The sequence below is a fragment of the Oncorhynchus masou genome, unplaced genomic scaffold, assembly GCF_036934945.1.
Source record: "Oncorhynchus masou masou isolate Uvic2021 unplaced genomic scaffold, UVic_Omas_1.1 unplaced_scaffold_488, whole genome shotgun sequence".
Classification (NCBI taxonomy): domain Eukaryota; kingdom Metazoa; phylum Chordata; class Actinopteri; order Salmoniformes; family Salmonidae; genus Oncorhynchus; species Oncorhynchus masou.
The window spans coordinates 223,724-240,164 of record NW_027011276.1 but is presented as its reverse complement, the minus strand read 5'-3'; the positions used below and the strand labels follow the sequence as shown (position 1 = coordinate 240,164).

The following is a 16,441-nucleotide window of genomic DNA, read 5'->3' as shown; positions in this document are numbered from 1 at the left end:
GACCATGTTAGTTTGTTGGTGATGTGAACGCCAAGGATCTTGAAGCTCTTCAAGCTGCTCCGCTACAACCCTTGTCGATGAGAATATTACCAAATGTAGAATGTCAGCCCTTCAATGTGTAGCAATGACTTGCAACTGAAACCATCCTTCGTTTGGACAGAAAAGGATTATGTCACCTGGTATGGGACTTGAATAATCTTCTGAAGGGTTCAGATTTTACTGTCCTTGGTTCCCCCGGAAACACATAAAGTATTTTCTGCCATGTACCGGTATCAACTGGGCTACACTACCATGTACCTGTATCAAATTGAAAGTATTTTCAACACGTGAAGGAACGACAGTCTGCTGTTTCTAATTAAACGCAGAATTTTTTTTTTCAATTTCCATGAGGATTTAGAATATGGTTCTATGGTGTAATGGTTAGCACTCTGGACTTTGAATCCAGTGATCTGAGTTCAAGTCTCGGTAGAACCTATCTATTTTTTGTGCTGAATTATTCACATGGCCAACCAATAATCTCATTATCTGCTGTTTATCCGGTGTACAAATTACAGGAAAATTGGAACTCTACAATAATTACTCTGTATAGGGTTCTATGGTGTAATGGTTAGCACTCAGGACTCTGAATCCTGCGATCCGAGTTCAAATCTCGGTAGGACCTACCTCAATTTTACAGTGACACACTCCTCCACTGTCAAATTTAAAATCGTCCTGTGTGTAAGAAACAAGTGGGTGGGAGTCGATAAGCACGCTTGTTCCTCACCAATGGCTAACCTACGGAAAATGCATACTATGAGATCCTGGTAGGTTTTTTAATTGAAAACTTGCAGCCCCACAAAGCACTGAAAATGTTTCATATTTTGTTCACACTCATCACATCATTCGTGTTGAAAATATGTGGATTTCCAAGTGGATACATGGTAGGGTAGCCCAGTTGATACCGTTTCTGGCCAGAAAATATTTGATCTGTTTTTCCGGTGACCCAAGGACAGTAAAATCTGAACCCGTCACAGAGTATTGAGTACAGGGTTCTATGCTGTAAAGGTTATCACTCAGGACTCTGAATCCTACAATCCGAGTTTAAATCTTGGACGATCCTTCCATGTCAATAAATTTGCCTCGTGGAACTAGAATATAGCTGTCCAAATATTGTTGTCAATTGCAAGTATTTTCAACACGTGAATGAACGACAGTCTGCTGTTTCTAATTAAACGCAGAATTTTTTTTTTTCAATTTCCATGAGGATTTGAGAATATGGTTCTATGGTGTAATGGTTAGCACTCTGGACTTTGAATCCAGTGATCCGAGTTCAAGTCTCGGTAGAACCTATCTAGTTTTTGTGCTGAATTATTCAGAAGGCCAACCAATAATCTCATTATCTGCTGTTTATCCGGTGTTCAAATTACAGGAAAATTGGAACTCTACAATAATTGCTCTGTATAGGGTTCTATGGTGTAATGGTTAGCACTCAGGACTCTGAATCCTGCGATCCGAGTTCAAATCTCGGTAGGACCTACCACAATTTTACAGTGACACACTCCTCCACTGTCAAATTTAAAATCGTCCTGTGTGTAAGAAACAAGTGGGTGGGAGTCGATAAGCACGCTTGTTCCTCACGAATGGCTAACCTACGGAAAATGCATACTATGAGATCCTGGTATGTTTTTTAATTGAAAACTTGCAGCCCCACAAAGCACTGAAAATGTTTCATATTTTGTTCACACTCATCACATCATTCGTGTTGAAAATATGTGGATTTCCAAGTGGATACATGGTAGGGTAGCCCAGTTGATACCGTTTCTGGCCAGAAAATATTTGATCTGTTTTTCCGGTGACCCAAGGACAGTAAAATCTGAACCCGTCACAGAGTATTGAGTACAGGGTTCTATGCTGTAAAGGTTATCACTCAGGACTCTGAATCCTACAATCCGAGTTTAAATCTTGGACGATCCTTCCATGTCAATAAATTTGCCTCGTGGAACTAGAATATAGCTGTCCAAATATTGTTGTCAATTGCAAGTATTTTCAACACGTGAAGGAACGACAGTCTGCTGTTTCTAATTAAACGCAGAATTTTTTTTTTTCAATTTCCATGAGGATTTAGAATATGGTTCTATGGTGTAATGGTTAGCACTCTGGACTTTGAATCCAGTGATCTGAGTTCAAGTCTCGGTAGAACCTATCTATTTTTTGTGCTGAATTATTCACATGGCCAACCAATAATCTCATTATCTGCTGTTTATCCGGTGTTGAAATTACAGGAAAATTGGAACTCTACAATAATTGCTCTGTTTAGGGTTCTACGTTGTAATGGTTAGCACTCAGGACTCTGAATCCTTTGATCTGAGTTCAAATCTCGGTAGGACCTACCTCGATTTTACAGTGACACACTCCTCCCCTGTCAAATTTAAAATCGTCATGTGTGTAAGAATACAAGTGTGTGGGAGTCGATAAGCACGCTTGTTCCTCACGAATGGCTAACCTACGGAAAATGCATACTATGAGATCCTGGTATGTTTTTTAATTGAAAACTTGCAGCCCCACAAAGCACTGAAAATGTTTCATATTTTGTTCACACTCATCACATCATTCGTGTTGAAAATATGTGGATTTCCAAGTGGATACATGGTAGGGTAGCCCAGTTGATACCGTTTCTGGCCAGAAAATATTTGATCTGTTTTTCCGGTGACCCAAGGACAGTAAAATCTGAACCCGTCACAGAGTATTGAGTACAGGGTTCTATGCTGTAAAGGTTATCACTCAGGACTCTGAATCCTACAATCCGAGTTTAAATCTTGGACGATCCTTCCATGTCAATAAATTTGCCTCGTGGAACTAGAATATAGCTGTCCAAATATTGTTGTCAATTGCAAGTATTTTCAACACGTGAAGGAACGACAGTCTGCTGTTTCTAATTAAACGCAGAATTTTTTTTTTCAATTTCCATGAGGATTTAGAATATGGTTCTATGGTGTAATGGTTAGCACTCTGGACTTTGAATCCAGTGATCTGAGTTCAAGTCTCGGTAGAACCTATCTATTTTTTGTGCTGAATTATTCACATGGCCAACCAATAATCTCATTATCTGCTGTTTATCCGGTGTTCAAATTACAGGAAAATTGGAACTCTACAATAATTGCTCTGTATAGGGTTCTATGGTGTAATGGTTAGCACTCAGGACTCTGAATCCTGCGATACGAGTTCAAATCTCGGGAGGACCTACCTCGATTTTACAGTGACACACTCCTCCACTGTCAAATTTAAAATCGTCCTGTGTGTAAGAAACAAGTGGGTGGGAGTCGATAAGCACGCTTGTTCCTCACGAATGGCTAACCTACGGAAAATGCATACTATGAGATCCTGGTATGTTTTTTAATTGAAAACTTGCAGCCCCACAAAGCACTGAAAATGTTTCATATTTTGTTCACACTCATCACATCATTCGTGTTGAAAATATGTGGATTTCCAAGTGGATACATGGTAGGGTAGCCCAGTTGATACCGTTTCTGGCCAGAAAATATTTGATCTCTTTTTCCGGTGACCCAAGGACAGTAAAATCTGAACCCGTCACAGAGTATTGAGTACAGGGTTCTATGCTGTAAAGGTTATCACTCAGGACTCTGAATCCTACAATCCGAGTTTAAATCTTGGACGATCCTTCCATGTCAATAAATTTGCCTCGTGGAACTAGAATATAGCTGTCCAAATATTGTTGTCAATTGCAAGTATTTTCAACACGTGAAGGAACGACAGTCTGCTGTTTCTAATTAAACGCAGAATTTTTTTTTTCAATTTCCATGAGGATTTAGAATATGGTTCAATGGTGTAATGGTTAGCACTCTGGACTTTGAATCCAGTGATCTGAGTTCAAGTCTCGGTAGAACCTATCTATTTTTTGTGCTGAATTATTCACATGGCCAACCAATAATCTCATTATCTGCTGTTTATCCGGTGTTCAAATTACAGGAAAATTGGAACTCTACAATAATTGCTCTGTATAGGGTTCTATGGTGTAATGGTTAGCACTCAGGACTCTGAATCCTGCGATCCGAGTTCAAATCTCGGGAGGACCTACCTGATTTTACAGTGACACACTCCTCCACTGTCAAATTTAAAATCGTCCTGTGTGTAAGAAACAAGTGGGTGGGAGTCGATAAGCACGCTTGTTCCTCACGAATGGCTAACCTACGGAAAATGCATACTATGAGATCCTGGTAGGTTTTTTAATTGAAAACTTGCAGCCCCACAAAGCACTGAAAATGTTTCATATTTTGTTCACACTCATCACATCATTCGTGTTGAAAATATGTGGATTTCCAAGTGGATACATGGTAGGGTAGCCCAGTTGATACCGTTTCTGGCCAGAAAATATTTGATCTGTTTTTCCGGTGACCCAAGGACAGTAAAATCTGAACCCGTCACAGAGTATTGAGTACAGGGTTCTATGCTGTAAAGGTTATCACTCAGGACTCTGAATCCTACAATCCGAGTTTAAATCTTGGACGATCCTTCCATGTCAATAAATTTGCCTCGTGGAACTAGAATATAGCTGTCCAAATATTGTTGTCAATTGCAAGTATTTTCAACACGTGAAGGAACGACAGTCTGCTGTTTCTAATTAAACGCAGAATTTTTTTTTTTCAATTTCCATGAGGATTTAGAATATGGTTCTATGGTGTAATGGTTAGCACTCTGGACTTTGAATCCAGTGATCCGAGTTCAAGTCTCGGTAGAACCTATCTATTTTTTGTGCTGAATTATTCACATGGCCAACCAATAATCTCATTATCTGCTGTTTATCCGGTGTTCAAATTACAGGAAAATTGGAACTCTACAATAATTGCTCTGTATAGGGTTCTATGGTGTAATGGTTAGCACTCAGGACTCTGAATCCTGCGATCCTAGTTCAAATCTCGGTAGGACCTACCACAATTTTACAGTGACACACTCCTCCACTGTCAAATTTAAAATCGTCCTGTGTGTAAGAAACAAGTGGGTGGGAGTCGATAAGCACGCTTGTTCCTCACGAATGGCTAACCTACGGAAAATGCATACTATGAGATCCTGGTATGTTTTTTAATTGAAAACTTGCAGCCCCACAAAGCACTGAAAATGTTTCATATTTTGTTCACACTCATCACATCATTCGTGTTGAAAATATGTGGATTTCCAAGTGGATACATGGTAGGGTAGCCCAGTTGATACCGTTTCTGTCCAGAAAATATTTGATCTGTTTTTCCGGTGACCCAAGGACAGTAAAATCTGAACCCGTCACAGAGTATTGAGTACAGGGTTCTATGCTGTAAAGGTTATCACTCAGGACTCTGAATCCTACAATCCGAGTTTAAATCTTGGACGATCCTTCCATGTCAATAAATTTGCCTCGTGGAACTAGAATATAGCTGTCCAAATATTGTTGTCAATTGCAAGTATTTTCAACACGTGAAGGAACGACAGTCTGCTGTTTCTAATTAAACGCAGAATTTTTTTTTTTCAATTTCCATGAGGATTTAGAATATGGTTCTATGGTGTAATGGTTAGCACTCTGGACTTTGAATCCAGTGATCTGAGTTCAAGTCTCGGTAGAACCTATCTATTTTTTGTGCTGAATTATTCACATGGCCAACCAATAATCTCATTATCTGCTGTTTATCCGGTGTTCAAATTACAGGAAAATTGGAACTCTACAATAATTGCTCTGTATAGGGTTCTATGGTGTAATGGTTAGCACTCAGGACTCTGAATCCTGCGATCCGAGTTCAAATCTCGGTAGGACCTACCGTGATTTTACAGTGACATACTCCTCCACTGTCAAATTTAAAATCGTCCTGTGTGTAAGAAACAAGTGGGTGGGAGTCGATAAGCACGCTTGTTCCTCACGAATGGCTAACCTACGGAAAATGCATACTATGAGATCCTGGTAGGTTTTTTAATTGAAAACTTGCAGCCCCACAAAGCACTGAAAATGTTTCATATTTTGTTCACACTCATCACATCATTCGTGTTGAAAATATGTGGATTTCCAAGTGGATACATGGTAGGGTAGCCCAGTTGATACCGTTTCTGGCCAGAAAATATTTGATCTCTTTTTCCGGTGACCCAAGGACAGTAAAATCTGAACCCGTCACAGAGTATTGAGTACAGGGTTCTATGCTGTAAAGGTTATCACTCAGGACTCTGAATCCTACAATCCGAGTTTAAATCTTGGACGATCCTTCCATGTCAATAAATTTGCCTCGTGGAACTAGAATATAGCTGTCCAAATATTGTTGTCAATTGCAAGTATTTTCAACACGTGAAGGAACGACAGTCTGCTGTTTCTAATTAAACGCAGAATTTTTTTTTTTCAATTTCCATGAGGATTTAGAATATGGTTCTATGGTGTAATGGTTAGCACTCTGGACTTTGAATCCAGTGATCTGAGTTCAAGTCTCGGTAGAACCTTTCTATTTTTTTGTGCTGAATTATTCACATGGCCAACCAATAATCTCATTATCTGCTGTTTATTCCGGTGTTCAAATTACAGGAAAATTGGAACTCTACAATAATTGCTCTGTATAGGGTTCTATGGTGTAATGGTTAGCACTCAGGTCTCTGAATCCTGCGATCCGAGTTCAAATCTCGGTAGGACCTACCACAATTTTACAGTGACACACTCCTCCACTGTCAAATTTAAAATCGTCCTGTGTGTAAGAAACAAGTGGGTGGGAGTCGATAAGCACGCTTGTTCCTCACGAATGGCTAACCTACGGAAAATGCATACTATGAGATCCTGGTATGTTTTTTAATTGAAAACTTGCAGCCCCACAAAGCACTGAAAATGTTTCATATTTTGTTCACACTCATCACATCATTCGTGTTGAAAATATGTGGATTTCCAAGTGGATACATGGTAGGGTAGCCCAGTTGATACCGTTTCTGTCCAGAAAATATTTGATCTGTTTTTTCCGGTGACCCAAGGACAGTAAAATCTGAACCCGTCACAGAGTATTGAGTACAGGGTTCTATGCTGTAAAGGTTATCACTCAGGACTCTGAATCCTACAATCCGAGTTTAAATCTTGGACGATCCTTCCATGTCAATAAATTTGCCTCGTGGAACTAGAATATAGCTGTCCAAATATTGTTGTCAATTGCAAGTATTTTCAACACGTGAAGGAACGACAGTCTGCTGTTTCTAATTAAACGCAGAATTTTTTTTTTTTCAATTTCCATGAGGATTTAGAATATGGTTCTATGGTGTAATGGTTAGCACTCTGGACTTTGAATCCAGTGATCCGAGTTCAAGTCTCGGTAGAACCTATCTATTTTTTGTGCTGAATTATTCACATGGCCAACCAATAATCTCATTATCTGCTGTCTATCCGGTGTACAAATTACAGGAAAATTGGAACTCTACAATAATTGCTCTGTATAGGGTTCTATGGTGTAATGGTTAGCACTCAGGACTCTGAATCCTGCGATCCCAGTTCAAATCTCGGTAGGACCTACCTCGATTTTACAGTGACATACTCGTCCACTGTCAAATTTAAAATCGTCATGTGTGTAAGAAACAAGTGGGTGGGAGTCGATAAGCACGCTTGTTCCTCACCAATGGCTAACCTAAGGAAAATGCATACTATGAGATCCTGGTATGTTTTTTAATTGAAAACTTGCAGCCCCACAAAGCACTGAAAATGTTTCATATTTTGTTCACACTCATCACATCATTCGTGTTGAAAATATGTGGATTTCCAAGTGGATACATGGTAGGGTAGCCCAGTTGATACCGTTTCTGTCCAGAAAATATTTGATCTGTTTTCCGGTGACCCAAGGACAGTAAAATCTGAACCCGTCACAGAGTATTGAGTACAGGGTTCTATGCTGTAAAGGTTATCACTCAGGACTCTGAATCCTACAATCCGAGTTTAAATCTTGGACGATCCTTCCATGTCAATAAATTTGCCTCGTGGAACTAGAATATAGCTGTCCAAATATTGTTGTCAATTGCAAGTATTTTCAACACGTGAAGGAACGACAGTCTGCTGTTTCTAATTAAACGCAGAATTTTTTTTTTTTCAATTTCCATGAGGTTTTAGAATATGGTTCTATGGTGTAATGGTTAGCACTCTGGACTTTGAATCCAGTGATCCGAGTTCAAGTCTCGGTAGAACCTTTCTATTTTTTTGTGCTGAATTATTCACATGGCCAACCAATAATCTCATCATCTGCTGTTTATCCGGTGTACAAATTACAGGAAAATTGGAACTCTACACTAATTGCTCTCTATAGGGTTCTATGGTGTAATGGTTAGCACTCAGGACTCTGAATCCTGCGATCCGAGTTCAAATCTCGGTAGGACCTACCTCGATTTTACAGTGACATACTCCTCCACTGTCAAATTTAAAATCGTCCTGTGTGTAAGAAACAAGTGGGTGGGAGTCGATAAGCACGCTTGTTCCTCACCAATGGCTAACCTACGGAAAATGCTTACTATGAGATCCTGGTAGGTTTTTCAATTGAAAACTTGCAGCCCCACAAAGCACTGAAAATGTTTCATATTTTGTTCACACTCATCACATCATTCGTGTTGAAAATATGTGGATTTCCAAGTGGATACATGGTAGGGTAGCCCAGTTGATACCGTTTCTGTCCAGAAAATATTTGATCTGCTTTTTCGGTGACCCAAGGACAGTAAAATCTGAACCCGTCACAGAGTATTGAGTACAGGGTTCTATGCTGTAAAGGTTATCACTCAGGACTCTGAATCCTACAATCCGAGTTTAAATCTTGGACGATCCTTCCATGTCAATAAATTTGCCTCGTGGAACTAGAATATAGCTGTCCAAATATTGTTGTCAATTGCAAGTATTTTCAACACGTGAAGGAACGACAGTCTGCTGTTTCTAATTAAACGCAGAATTTTTTTTTTCAATTTCCATGAGGATTTAGAATATGGTTCTATGGTGTAATGGTTAGCACTCTGGACTTTGAATCCAGTGATCCGAGTTCAAGTCTCGGTAGAACCTATCTATTTTTTGTGCTGAATTATTCACATGGCCAACCAATAATCTCATTATCTGCTGTTTATCCGGTGTACAAATTACAGGAAAATTGGAACTCTACAATAATTGCTCTGTATAGGGTTCTATGGTGTAATGGTTAGCACTCAGGACTCTGAATCCTGCGATCCGAGTTCAAATCTCGGTAGGACCTACCTCGATTTTACAGTGACATACTCCTCCACTGTCAAATTTAAAATCGTCCTGTGTGTAAGAAACAAGTGGGTGGGAGTCGATAAGCACGCTTGTTCCTCACCAATGGCTAACCTACGGAAAATGCTTACTATGAGATCCTGGTAGGTTTTTCAATTGAAAACTTGCAGCCCCACAAAGCACTGAAAATGTTTCATATTTTGTTCACACTCATCACATCATTCGTGTTGAAAATATGTGGATTTCCAAGTGGATACATGGTAGGGTAGCCCAGTTGATACCGTTTCTGTCCAGAAAATATTTGATCTGCTTTTTCGGTGACCCAAGGACAGTAAAATCTGAACCCGTCACAGAGTATTGAGTACAGGGTTCTATGCTGTAAAGGTTATCACTCAGGACTCTGAATCCTACAATCCGAGTTTAAATCATGGACGATCCTTCCATGTCAATAAATTTGCCTCGTGGAACTAGAATATAGCTGTCCAAATATTGTTGTCAATTGCAAGTATTTTCAACACGTGAAGGAACGACAGTCTGCTGTTTCTAATTAAACGCAGAATTTTTTTTTTTCAATTTCCATGAGGATTTAGAATATGGTTCTATGGTGTAATGGTTAGCACTCTGGACTTTGAATCCAGTGATCCGAGTTCAAGTCTCGGTAGAACCTATCTATTTTTTGTGCTGAATTATTCACATGGCCAACCAATAATCTCATTATCTGCTGTCTATCCGGTGTACAAATTACAGGAAAATTGGAACTCTACAATAATTGCTCTGTATAGGGTTCTATGGTGTAATGGTTAGCACTCAGGACTCTGAATCCTGCGATCCGAGTTCAAATCTCGGTAGGACCTACCTCGATTTTACAGTGACATACTCGTCCACTGTCAAATTTAAAATCGTCATGTGTGTAAGAAACAAGTGGGTGGGAGTCGATAAGCACGCTTGTTCCTCACCAATGGCTAACCTACGGAAAATGCTTACTATGAGATCCTGGTAGGTTTTTCAATTGAAAACTTGCAGCCCCACAAAGCACTGAAAATGTTTCATATTTTGTTCACACTCATCACATCATTCGTGTTGAAAATATGTGGATTTCCAAGTGGATACATGGTAGGGTAGCCCAGTTGATACCGTTTCTGTCCAGAAAATATTTGATCTGTTTTTCGGTGACCCAAGGACAGTAAAATCTGAACCCGTCACAGAGTATTGAGTACAGGGTTCTATGCTGTAAAGGTTATCACTCAGGACTCTGAATCCTACAATCCGAGTTTAAATCTTGGACGATCCTTCCATGTCAATAAATTTGCCTCGTGGAACTAGAATATAGCTGTCCAAATATTGTTGTCAATTGCAAGTATTTTCAACACGTGAAGGAACGACAGTCTGCTGTTTCTAATTAAACGCATAATTTTTTTTTTCAATTTCCATGAGGATTTAGAATATGGTTCTATGGTGTAATGGTTAGCACTCTGGACTTTGAATCCAGTGATCCGAGTTCAAGTCTCGGTAGAACCTATCTATTTTTTGTGCTGAATTATTCAGAAGGCCAACCAATAATCTCATTATCTGCTGTTTATCCGGTGTACAAATTACAGGAAAATTGGAACTCTACAATAATTGCTCTGTATAGGGTTCTATGGTGTAATGGTTAGCACTCAGGTCTCTGAATCCTGCGATCCAAGTTCAAATCTCAGTAGGACCTACCTTGATTATACAGTGACATACTCCTCCACTGTCAAATTTAAAATCATCCTATGTGTAAGAAACAAGTGGGTGGGAGTCGATAAGCACGCTTGTTCCTCACGAATGGCTAACCTATGGAAAATGCATACTATGAGATCCTGGTAGGTTTTTCAATTGAAAACTTGCAGCCCCACAAAGCACTGAAAATGTTTCATATTTTGTTCACACTCATCACATCATTCGTGTTGAAAATATGTGGATTTCCAAGTGGATACATGGTAGGGTAGCCCAGTTGATACCGTTTCTGTCCAGAAAATATTTGATCTGTTTTTCCGGTGACCCAAGGACAGTAAAATCTGAACCCGTCACAGAGTATTGAGTACAGGGTTCTATGCTGTAAAGGTTATCACTCAGGACTCTGAATCCTACAATCCGAGTTTAAATCTTGGACGATCCTACCATGTCAATAAATTTGCCTCGTGGAACTAGAATATAGCTGTCCAAATATTGTTGTCAATTGAAAGTATTTTCAACACGTGAAGGAACGACAGTCTGCTGTTTCTAATTAAACGCAGAATTTTTTTTTCAATTTCCATGAGGATTTAGAATATGGTTCTATTTGTGTAATGGTTAGCACTCTGGACTTTGAATCCAGTGATCCGAGTTAAAGTCTCGGTAGAAGCTATCTATTTTTTGTGCTGAATTATTCACATGGCCAACCAATAATCTCATTATCTGCTGTCTTTCCGGTGTACAAATGACAGGAAAATTGGAACTCTACATTATTTATTTTGTATAGGGTTCTATGGTGTAATGGTTAGCACTCAGGACTCTGAATCCTGCGATCCGAGTTCAAATCTCGGTAGGACCTACCTTGATTTTGCGGTGACACACTCCTCCCCTGTCAAATTTAAAATCGTCATGTGTGTAAGAAACAAGTGGGTGGGAGTCGATAAGCACGCTTGTTCCTCACGAATGGCTAACCTACGGAAAATGCATACTATGAGATCCTGGTATGTTTTTTAATTGAAAACTTGCAGCCCCACAAAGCACTGAAAATGTTTCATATTTTGTTCACACTCATCACATCATTCGTGTTGAAAATATGTGGATTTCCAAGTGGATACATGGTAGGGTAGCCCAGTTGATACCGTTTCTGGCCAGAAAATATTTGATCTGTTTTTCCGGTGACCCAAGGACAGTAAAATCTGAACCCGTCACAGAGTATTGAGTACAGGGTTCTATGCTGTAAAGGTTATCACTCAGGACTCTGAATCCTACAATCCGAGTTTAAATCTTGGACGATCCTACCATGTCAATAAATTTGCCTCGTGGAACTAGAATATAGCTGTCCAAATATTGTTATCAATTGAAAGTATTTTCAACACGTGAAGGAACGACAGTCTGCTGTTTCTAATTAAACGCAGAATTTTTTTTTTCAATTTCCATGAGTATTTAGAATATGGTTCTATGGTGTAATGGTTAGCACTCTGGGCTTTGAATCCAGTGATCCGCGTTCAAGTCTCGGTAGAACCTATCTATTTTTTTGTGCTGAATTATTCACATGGCCAACCAATAATCTCATTATCTGCTGTTTATCCGGTGTACAAATTACAGGAAAATTGGAACTCTACAATAATTGCTCTGTATAGGGTTCTATGGTGTAATGGTTAGCACTCAGGACTCTGAATCCTGCGATCCTAGTTCAAATCTCGGTAGGACCTACCTTGATTTTGCAGTGACACACTCCTCCCCTGTCAAATTTAAAATCGTCATGTGTGTAAGAAACAAGTGTGTGGGAGTCGATAAGCACGCTTGTTTCTCACGAATGGCTAACCTACGGAAAATGCATACTATGAGATCCTTGTATATTTGTTAATTGAAAACTTGCGGCCCCACGAAGTACTGAAAATGTTTAATATTTTGTTCACACTCATCACATCATTCGTGTTGAAAATATGTGGATTTCCAAGTGGAGACATGGTAGGGTAGCCCAGTTGATACTGTTTCTGTCCAGAAAATATTTGATCTGTTTTTTCCGGTGACCCAAGGACAGTAAAATCTGAACCCGTCACAGAGTATTGAGTACAGGGTTCTCTGCTGTAAAGGTTATCACTCAGGACTCTGAATCCTACAATCCGAGTTTAAATCTTGGACGATCCTTCCATGTCAATAAATTTGCCTCGTGGAACTAGAATATAGCTGTCCAAATATTGTTGTCAATTGCAAGTATTTTCAACACGTGAAGGAACGACAGTCTGCTGTTTCTAATTAAACGCAGAATTTTTTTTTTCAATTTCCATGAGGATTTAGAATATGGTTCTATGGTGTAATGGTTAGCACTCTGGACTTTGAATCCAGTGATCTGAGTTCAAGTCTCGGTAGAACCTATCTATATTTTGTGCTGAATTATTCACATGGCCAACCAATAATGTCATTATCTGCTGTTTATCCGGTGTTCAAATTACAGGAAAATTGGAACTCTACAATAATTGCTCTGTATAGGGTTCTATGGTGTAATGGTTAGCACTCAGGACTCTGAATCCTGCGATACGAGTTCAAATCTCGGGAGGACCTACCTCGATTTTACAGTGACACACTCCTCCACTGTCAAATTTAAAATCGTCCTGTGTGTAAGAAACAAGTGGGTGGGAGTCGATAAGCACGCTTGTTCCTCACGAATGGCTAACCTACGGAAAATGCATACTATGAGATCCTGGTAGGTTTTTTAATTGAAAACTTGCAGCCCCACAAAGCACTGAAAATGTTTCATATTTTGTTCACACTCATCACATCATTCGTGTTGAAAATATGTGGATTTCCAAGTGGATACATGGTAGGGTAGCCCAGTTGATACCGTTTCTGTCCAGAAAATATTTGATCTCTTTTCCGGTGACCCAAGGACAGTAAAATCTGAACCCGTCACAGAGTATTGAGTACAGGGTTCTATGCTGTAAAGGTTATCACTCAGGACTCTGAATCCTACAATCCGAGTTTAAATCTTGGACGATCCTTCCATGTCAATAAATTTGCCTCGTGGAACTAGAATATAGCTGTCCAAATATTGTTGTCAATTGCAAGTATTTTCAACACGTGAAGGAACGACAGTCTGCTGTTTCTAATTAAACGCAGAATTTTTTTTTCAATTTCCATGAGGATTTAGAATATGGTTCTATGGTGTAATGGTTAGCACTCTGGACTTTGAATCCAGTGATCCGAGTTCAAGTCTCGGTAGAACCTATCTATTTTTTGTGCTGAATTATTCACATGGCCAACCAATAATGTCATTATCTGCTGTTTATCCGGTGTTCAAATTACAGGAAAATTGGAACTCTACAATAATTGCTCTGTATAGGGTTCTATGGTGTAATGGTTAGCACTCAGGACTCTGAATCCTGCGATTCGAGTTCAAATCTCGGTAGGACCTACATTCAATTTTACAGTGACACACTCCTCCACTGTCAAATTTAAAATCGTCCTGTGTGTAAGAAACAAGTGGGTGGGAGTCGATAAGCACGCTTGTTCCTCACGAATGGCTAACCTACGGAAAATGCATACTATGAGATCCTGGTATGTTTTTTAATTGAAAACTTGCAGCCCCACAAAGCACTGAAAATGTTTCATATTTTGTTCACACTCATCACATCATTCGTGTTGAAAATATGTGGATTTCCAAGTGGATACATGGTAGGGTAGCCCAGTTGATACCGTTTCTGTCCAGAAAATATTTGATCTGCTTTTTCGGTGACCCAAGGACAGTAAAATCTGAACCCGTCACAGAGTATTGAGTACAGGGTTCTATGCTGTAAAGGTTATCACTCAGGACTCTGAATCCTACAATCCGAGTTTAAATCTTGGACGATCCTACCATGTCAATAAATTTGCCTCGTGGAACTAGAATATAGCTGTCCAAATATTGTTGTCAATTGCAAGTATTTTCAACACGTGAAGGAACGACAGTCTGCTGTTTCTAATTAAACGCAGAATTTTTTTTTCAATTTCCATGAGGATTTTGAATATGGTTCTATTGTGTAATGGTTAGCACTCTGGACTTTGAATCCAGTGATCCGAGTTCAAGTCTCGGTAAATCCTATCTATTTTTTGTGCTGAATTATTCACATGGCCAACCAATAATCTCGTTATCTGCTGTTTATCCAGGGTACAAATTAAAGGAAAATTGGAACTCTACAATAATTGCTCTGTATAGGGTTCTATGGTGTAATGGTTAGCACTCAGGACTCTGAATCCTGCGATCCGAGTTCAAATCTCGGTAGGACCAACCTCGATTTTACAGTGACATACTCCTCCACTGTCAAATTTAAAATTGTCCTGTGTGTAAGAAACAAGTGGTTGGGAGTCGATAAGCACGCTTGTTCCTCACCAATGGCTAACCTACGGAAAATGCATACTATGAGATCCTGGTAGGTTTCTTAATTGAAAACTTGCAGCCCCACAAAGCACTGAAAATGTTTCATATTTTGTTCACACTCATCACATCATTCGTGTTGAAAATATGTGGATTTCCAAGTGGATACATGGTAGGGTAGCCCAGTTGATACCGTTTCTGGCCAGAAAATATTTGATCTCTTTTTCCGGTGACCCAAGGACAGTAAAATCTGAACCCGTCACAGAGTATTGAGTACAGGGTTCTATGCTGTAAAGGTTATCACTCAGGACTCTGAATCCTACAATCCGAGTTTAAATCTTGGACGATCCTTCCATGTCAATAAATTTGCCTCGTGGAACTAGAATATAGCTATCCAAATATTGTTGTCAATTGCAAGTATTTTCAACACGTGAAGGAACGACAGTCTGCTGTTTCTAATTAAATGCAGATTTTTTTTTTTCAATTTCCATGAGGATTTAGAATATGGTTCTTTTGTGTAATGGTTAGCACTCTGGACTTTGAATCCAGTGATCCGAGTTCAAGTCTCGGTAGAACCTATCTATTTTTTGTGCTGAATTATTCACATGGCCAACCAATAATCTCATTATCTGCTGTTTATCCGGTGTTCAAATTACAGGAAAATTGGAACTCTACAATAATTGCTCTGTATAGGGTTCTATGGTGTAATGGTTAGCACTCAGGACTCTGAATCCTGCGATCTGAGTTCAAATCTCGGTAGGATCTACCTCGATTTTACAGTGACACACTCCTCCACTGTCAAATTTAAAATCGTCATGTGTGTAAGAAACAAGTGGGTGGGAGTCGATAAGCACTGTTGTTCCTCACGAATGGCTAACCTACGGAAAATGCATACTATGAGATCCTGGTACATTATTTAATTGAAAACTTGCAGCCCCACAAAGCACTGAAAATGTTTCATATTTTGTTCACACTCATCACATCATTCGTGTTGAAAATATTTGGATTTCCAAGTGGATACATGGTAGGGTAGCCCAGTTGATACCGTTTCTGGCCAGAAAATATTTGATCTGTTTTTCCGGTGACCCAAGGACAGTAAAATCTGAACCCGTCACAGAGTATTGAGTGCAGGGTTCTATGCTGTAAAGGTTATCACTCAGGACTCTGAATCCTACAATCCGAGTTTAAATCTTGGA

At 39.4% G+C, this 16,441-nt stretch overlaps 32 non-coding genes across 32 annotated transcripts; all 32 read left to right on the top strand.

The window, feature by feature from the left end:
• Window positions 1-402: 402 nt before the first annotated feature.
• Window positions 403-474, top strand: trnaq-uug (transfer RNA glutamine (anticodon UUG)). The gene has a single exon. It is a non-coding gene; the product is annotated as a tRNA-Gln (tRNA).
• A 115-nt stretch (window positions 475-589) lies between these two features.
• Window positions 590-661, top strand: trnaq-cug (transfer RNA glutamine (anticodon CUG)). Its single transcript has one exon. It is a non-coding gene; the product is annotated as a tRNA-Gln (tRNA).
• A 595-nt stretch (window positions 662-1,256) lies between these two features.
• On the top strand, window positions 1,257-1,328 carry trnaq-uug (transfer RNA glutamine (anticodon UUG)). The gene has a single exon. It is a non-coding gene; the product is annotated as a tRNA-Gln (tRNA).
• A 115-nt stretch (window positions 1,329-1,443) lies between these two features.
• trnaq-cug (transfer RNA glutamine (anticodon CUG)) lies at window positions 1,444-1,515 on the top strand. Its single transcript has one exon. It is a non-coding gene; the product is annotated as a tRNA-Gln (tRNA).
• Window positions 1,516-2,109: 594 nt separating this feature from the next.
• Window positions 2,110-2,181, top strand: trnaq-uug (transfer RNA glutamine (anticodon UUG)). The gene has a single exon. It is a non-coding gene; the product is annotated as a tRNA-Gln (tRNA).
• Window positions 2,182-2,962: 781 nt separating this feature from the next.
• Window positions 2,963-3,034, top strand: trnaq-uug (transfer RNA glutamine (anticodon UUG)). Its single transcript has one exon. It is a non-coding gene; the product is annotated as a tRNA-Gln (tRNA).
• A 780-nt stretch (window positions 3,035-3,814) lies between these two features.
• trnaq-uug (transfer RNA glutamine (anticodon UUG)) lies at window positions 3,815-3,886 on the top strand. The gene has a single exon. It is a non-coding gene; the product is annotated as a tRNA-Gln (tRNA).
• A 115-nt stretch (window positions 3,887-4,001) lies between these two features.
• trnaq-cug (transfer RNA glutamine (anticodon CUG)) lies at window positions 4,002-4,073 on the top strand. Its single transcript has one exon. It is a non-coding gene; the product is annotated as a tRNA-Gln (tRNA).
• Window positions 4,074-4,666: 593 nt separating this feature from the next.
• trnaq-uug (transfer RNA glutamine (anticodon UUG)) lies at window positions 4,667-4,738 on the top strand. The gene has a single exon. It is a non-coding gene; the product is annotated as a tRNA-Gln (tRNA).
• Window positions 4,739-4,853: 115 nt separating this feature from the next.
• Window positions 4,854-4,925, top strand: trnaq-cug (transfer RNA glutamine (anticodon CUG)). Its single transcript has one exon. It is a non-coding gene; the product is annotated as a tRNA-Gln (tRNA).
• Window positions 4,926-5,519: 594 nt separating this feature from the next.
• trnaq-uug (transfer RNA glutamine (anticodon UUG)) lies at window positions 5,520-5,591 on the top strand. Its single transcript has one exon. It is a non-coding gene; the product is annotated as a tRNA-Gln (tRNA).
• Window positions 5,592-5,706: 115 nt separating this feature from the next.
• On the top strand, window positions 5,707-5,778 carry trnaq-cug (transfer RNA glutamine (anticodon CUG)). Its single transcript has one exon. It is a non-coding gene; the product is annotated as a tRNA-Gln (tRNA).
• Window positions 5,779-6,372: 594 nt separating this feature from the next.
• Window positions 6,373-6,444, top strand: trnaq-uug (transfer RNA glutamine (anticodon UUG)). Its single transcript has one exon. It is a non-coding gene; the product is annotated as a tRNA-Gln (tRNA).
• A 117-nt stretch (window positions 6,445-6,561) lies between these two features.
• trnaq-cug (transfer RNA glutamine (anticodon CUG)) lies at window positions 6,562-6,633 on the top strand. The gene has a single exon. It is a non-coding gene; the product is annotated as a tRNA-Gln (tRNA).
• Window positions 6,634-7,229: 596 nt separating this feature from the next.
• trnaq-uug (transfer RNA glutamine (anticodon UUG)) lies at window positions 7,230-7,301 on the top strand. The gene has a single exon. It is a non-coding gene; the product is annotated as a tRNA-Gln (tRNA).
• Window positions 7,302-7,416: 115 nt separating this feature from the next.
• trnaq-cug (transfer RNA glutamine (anticodon CUG)) lies at window positions 7,417-7,488 on the top strand. The gene has a single exon. It is a non-coding gene; the product is annotated as a tRNA-Gln (tRNA).
• Window positions 7,489-8,082: 594 nt separating this feature from the next.
• Window positions 8,083-8,154, top strand: trnaq-uug (transfer RNA glutamine (anticodon UUG)). Its single transcript has one exon. It is a non-coding gene; the product is annotated as a tRNA-Gln (tRNA).
• Window positions 8,155-8,270: 116 nt separating this feature from the next.
• Window positions 8,271-8,342, top strand: trnaq-cug (transfer RNA glutamine (anticodon CUG)). The gene has a single exon. It is a non-coding gene; the product is annotated as a tRNA-Gln (tRNA).
• A 593-nt stretch (window positions 8,343-8,935) lies between these two features.
• Window positions 8,936-9,007, top strand: trnaq-uug (transfer RNA glutamine (anticodon UUG)). Its single transcript has one exon. It is a non-coding gene; the product is annotated as a tRNA-Gln (tRNA).
• A 115-nt stretch (window positions 9,008-9,122) lies between these two features.
• On the top strand, window positions 9,123-9,194 carry trnaq-cug (transfer RNA glutamine (anticodon CUG)). The gene has a single exon. It is a non-coding gene; the product is annotated as a tRNA-Gln (tRNA).
• Window positions 9,195-9,788: 594 nt separating this feature from the next.
• Window positions 9,789-9,860, top strand: trnaq-uug (transfer RNA glutamine (anticodon UUG)). Its single transcript has one exon. It is a non-coding gene; the product is annotated as a tRNA-Gln (tRNA).
• Window positions 9,861-9,975: 115 nt separating this feature from the next.
• On the top strand, window positions 9,976-10,047 carry trnaq-cug (transfer RNA glutamine (anticodon CUG)). The gene has a single exon. It is a non-coding gene; the product is annotated as a tRNA-Gln (tRNA).
• Window positions 10,048-10,639: 592 nt separating this feature from the next.
• On the top strand, window positions 10,640-10,711 carry trnaq-uug (transfer RNA glutamine (anticodon UUG)). Its single transcript has one exon. It is a non-coding gene; the product is annotated as a tRNA-Gln (tRNA).
• A 967-nt stretch (window positions 10,712-11,678) lies between these two features.
• trnaq-cug (transfer RNA glutamine (anticodon CUG)) lies at window positions 11,679-11,750 on the top strand. The gene has a single exon. It is a non-coding gene; the product is annotated as a tRNA-Gln (tRNA).
• A 593-nt stretch (window positions 11,751-12,343) lies between these two features.
• On the top strand, window positions 12,344-12,415 carry trnaq-uug (transfer RNA glutamine (anticodon UUG)). The gene has a single exon. It is a non-coding gene; the product is annotated as a tRNA-Gln (tRNA).
• Window positions 12,416-12,531: 116 nt separating this feature from the next.
• trnaq-cug (transfer RNA glutamine (anticodon CUG)) lies at window positions 12,532-12,603 on the top strand. Its single transcript has one exon. It is a non-coding gene; the product is annotated as a tRNA-Gln (tRNA).
• Window positions 12,604-13,197: 594 nt separating this feature from the next.
• On the top strand, window positions 13,198-13,269 carry trnaq-uug (transfer RNA glutamine (anticodon UUG)). Its single transcript has one exon. It is a non-coding gene; the product is annotated as a tRNA-Gln (tRNA).
• Window positions 13,270-14,047: 778 nt separating this feature from the next.
• Window positions 14,048-14,119, top strand: trnaq-uug (transfer RNA glutamine (anticodon UUG)). The gene has a single exon. It is a non-coding gene; the product is annotated as a tRNA-Gln (tRNA).
• A 115-nt stretch (window positions 14,120-14,234) lies between these two features.
• trnaq-cug (transfer RNA glutamine (anticodon CUG)) lies at window positions 14,235-14,306 on the top strand. Its single transcript has one exon. It is a non-coding gene; the product is annotated as a tRNA-Gln (tRNA).
• A 780-nt stretch (window positions 14,307-15,086) lies between these two features.
• On the top strand, window positions 15,087-15,158 carry trnaq-cug (transfer RNA glutamine (anticodon CUG)). Its single transcript has one exon. It is a non-coding gene; the product is annotated as a tRNA-Gln (tRNA).
• A 593-nt stretch (window positions 15,159-15,751) lies between these two features.
• On the top strand, window positions 15,752-15,823 carry trnaq-uug (transfer RNA glutamine (anticodon UUG)). Its single transcript has one exon. It is a non-coding gene; the product is annotated as a tRNA-Gln (tRNA).
• A 115-nt stretch (window positions 15,824-15,938) lies between these two features.
• Window positions 15,939-16,010, top strand: trnaq-cug (transfer RNA glutamine (anticodon CUG)). Its single transcript has one exon. It is a non-coding gene; the product is annotated as a tRNA-Gln (tRNA).
• Window positions 16,011-16,441: the final 431 nt, after the last annotated feature.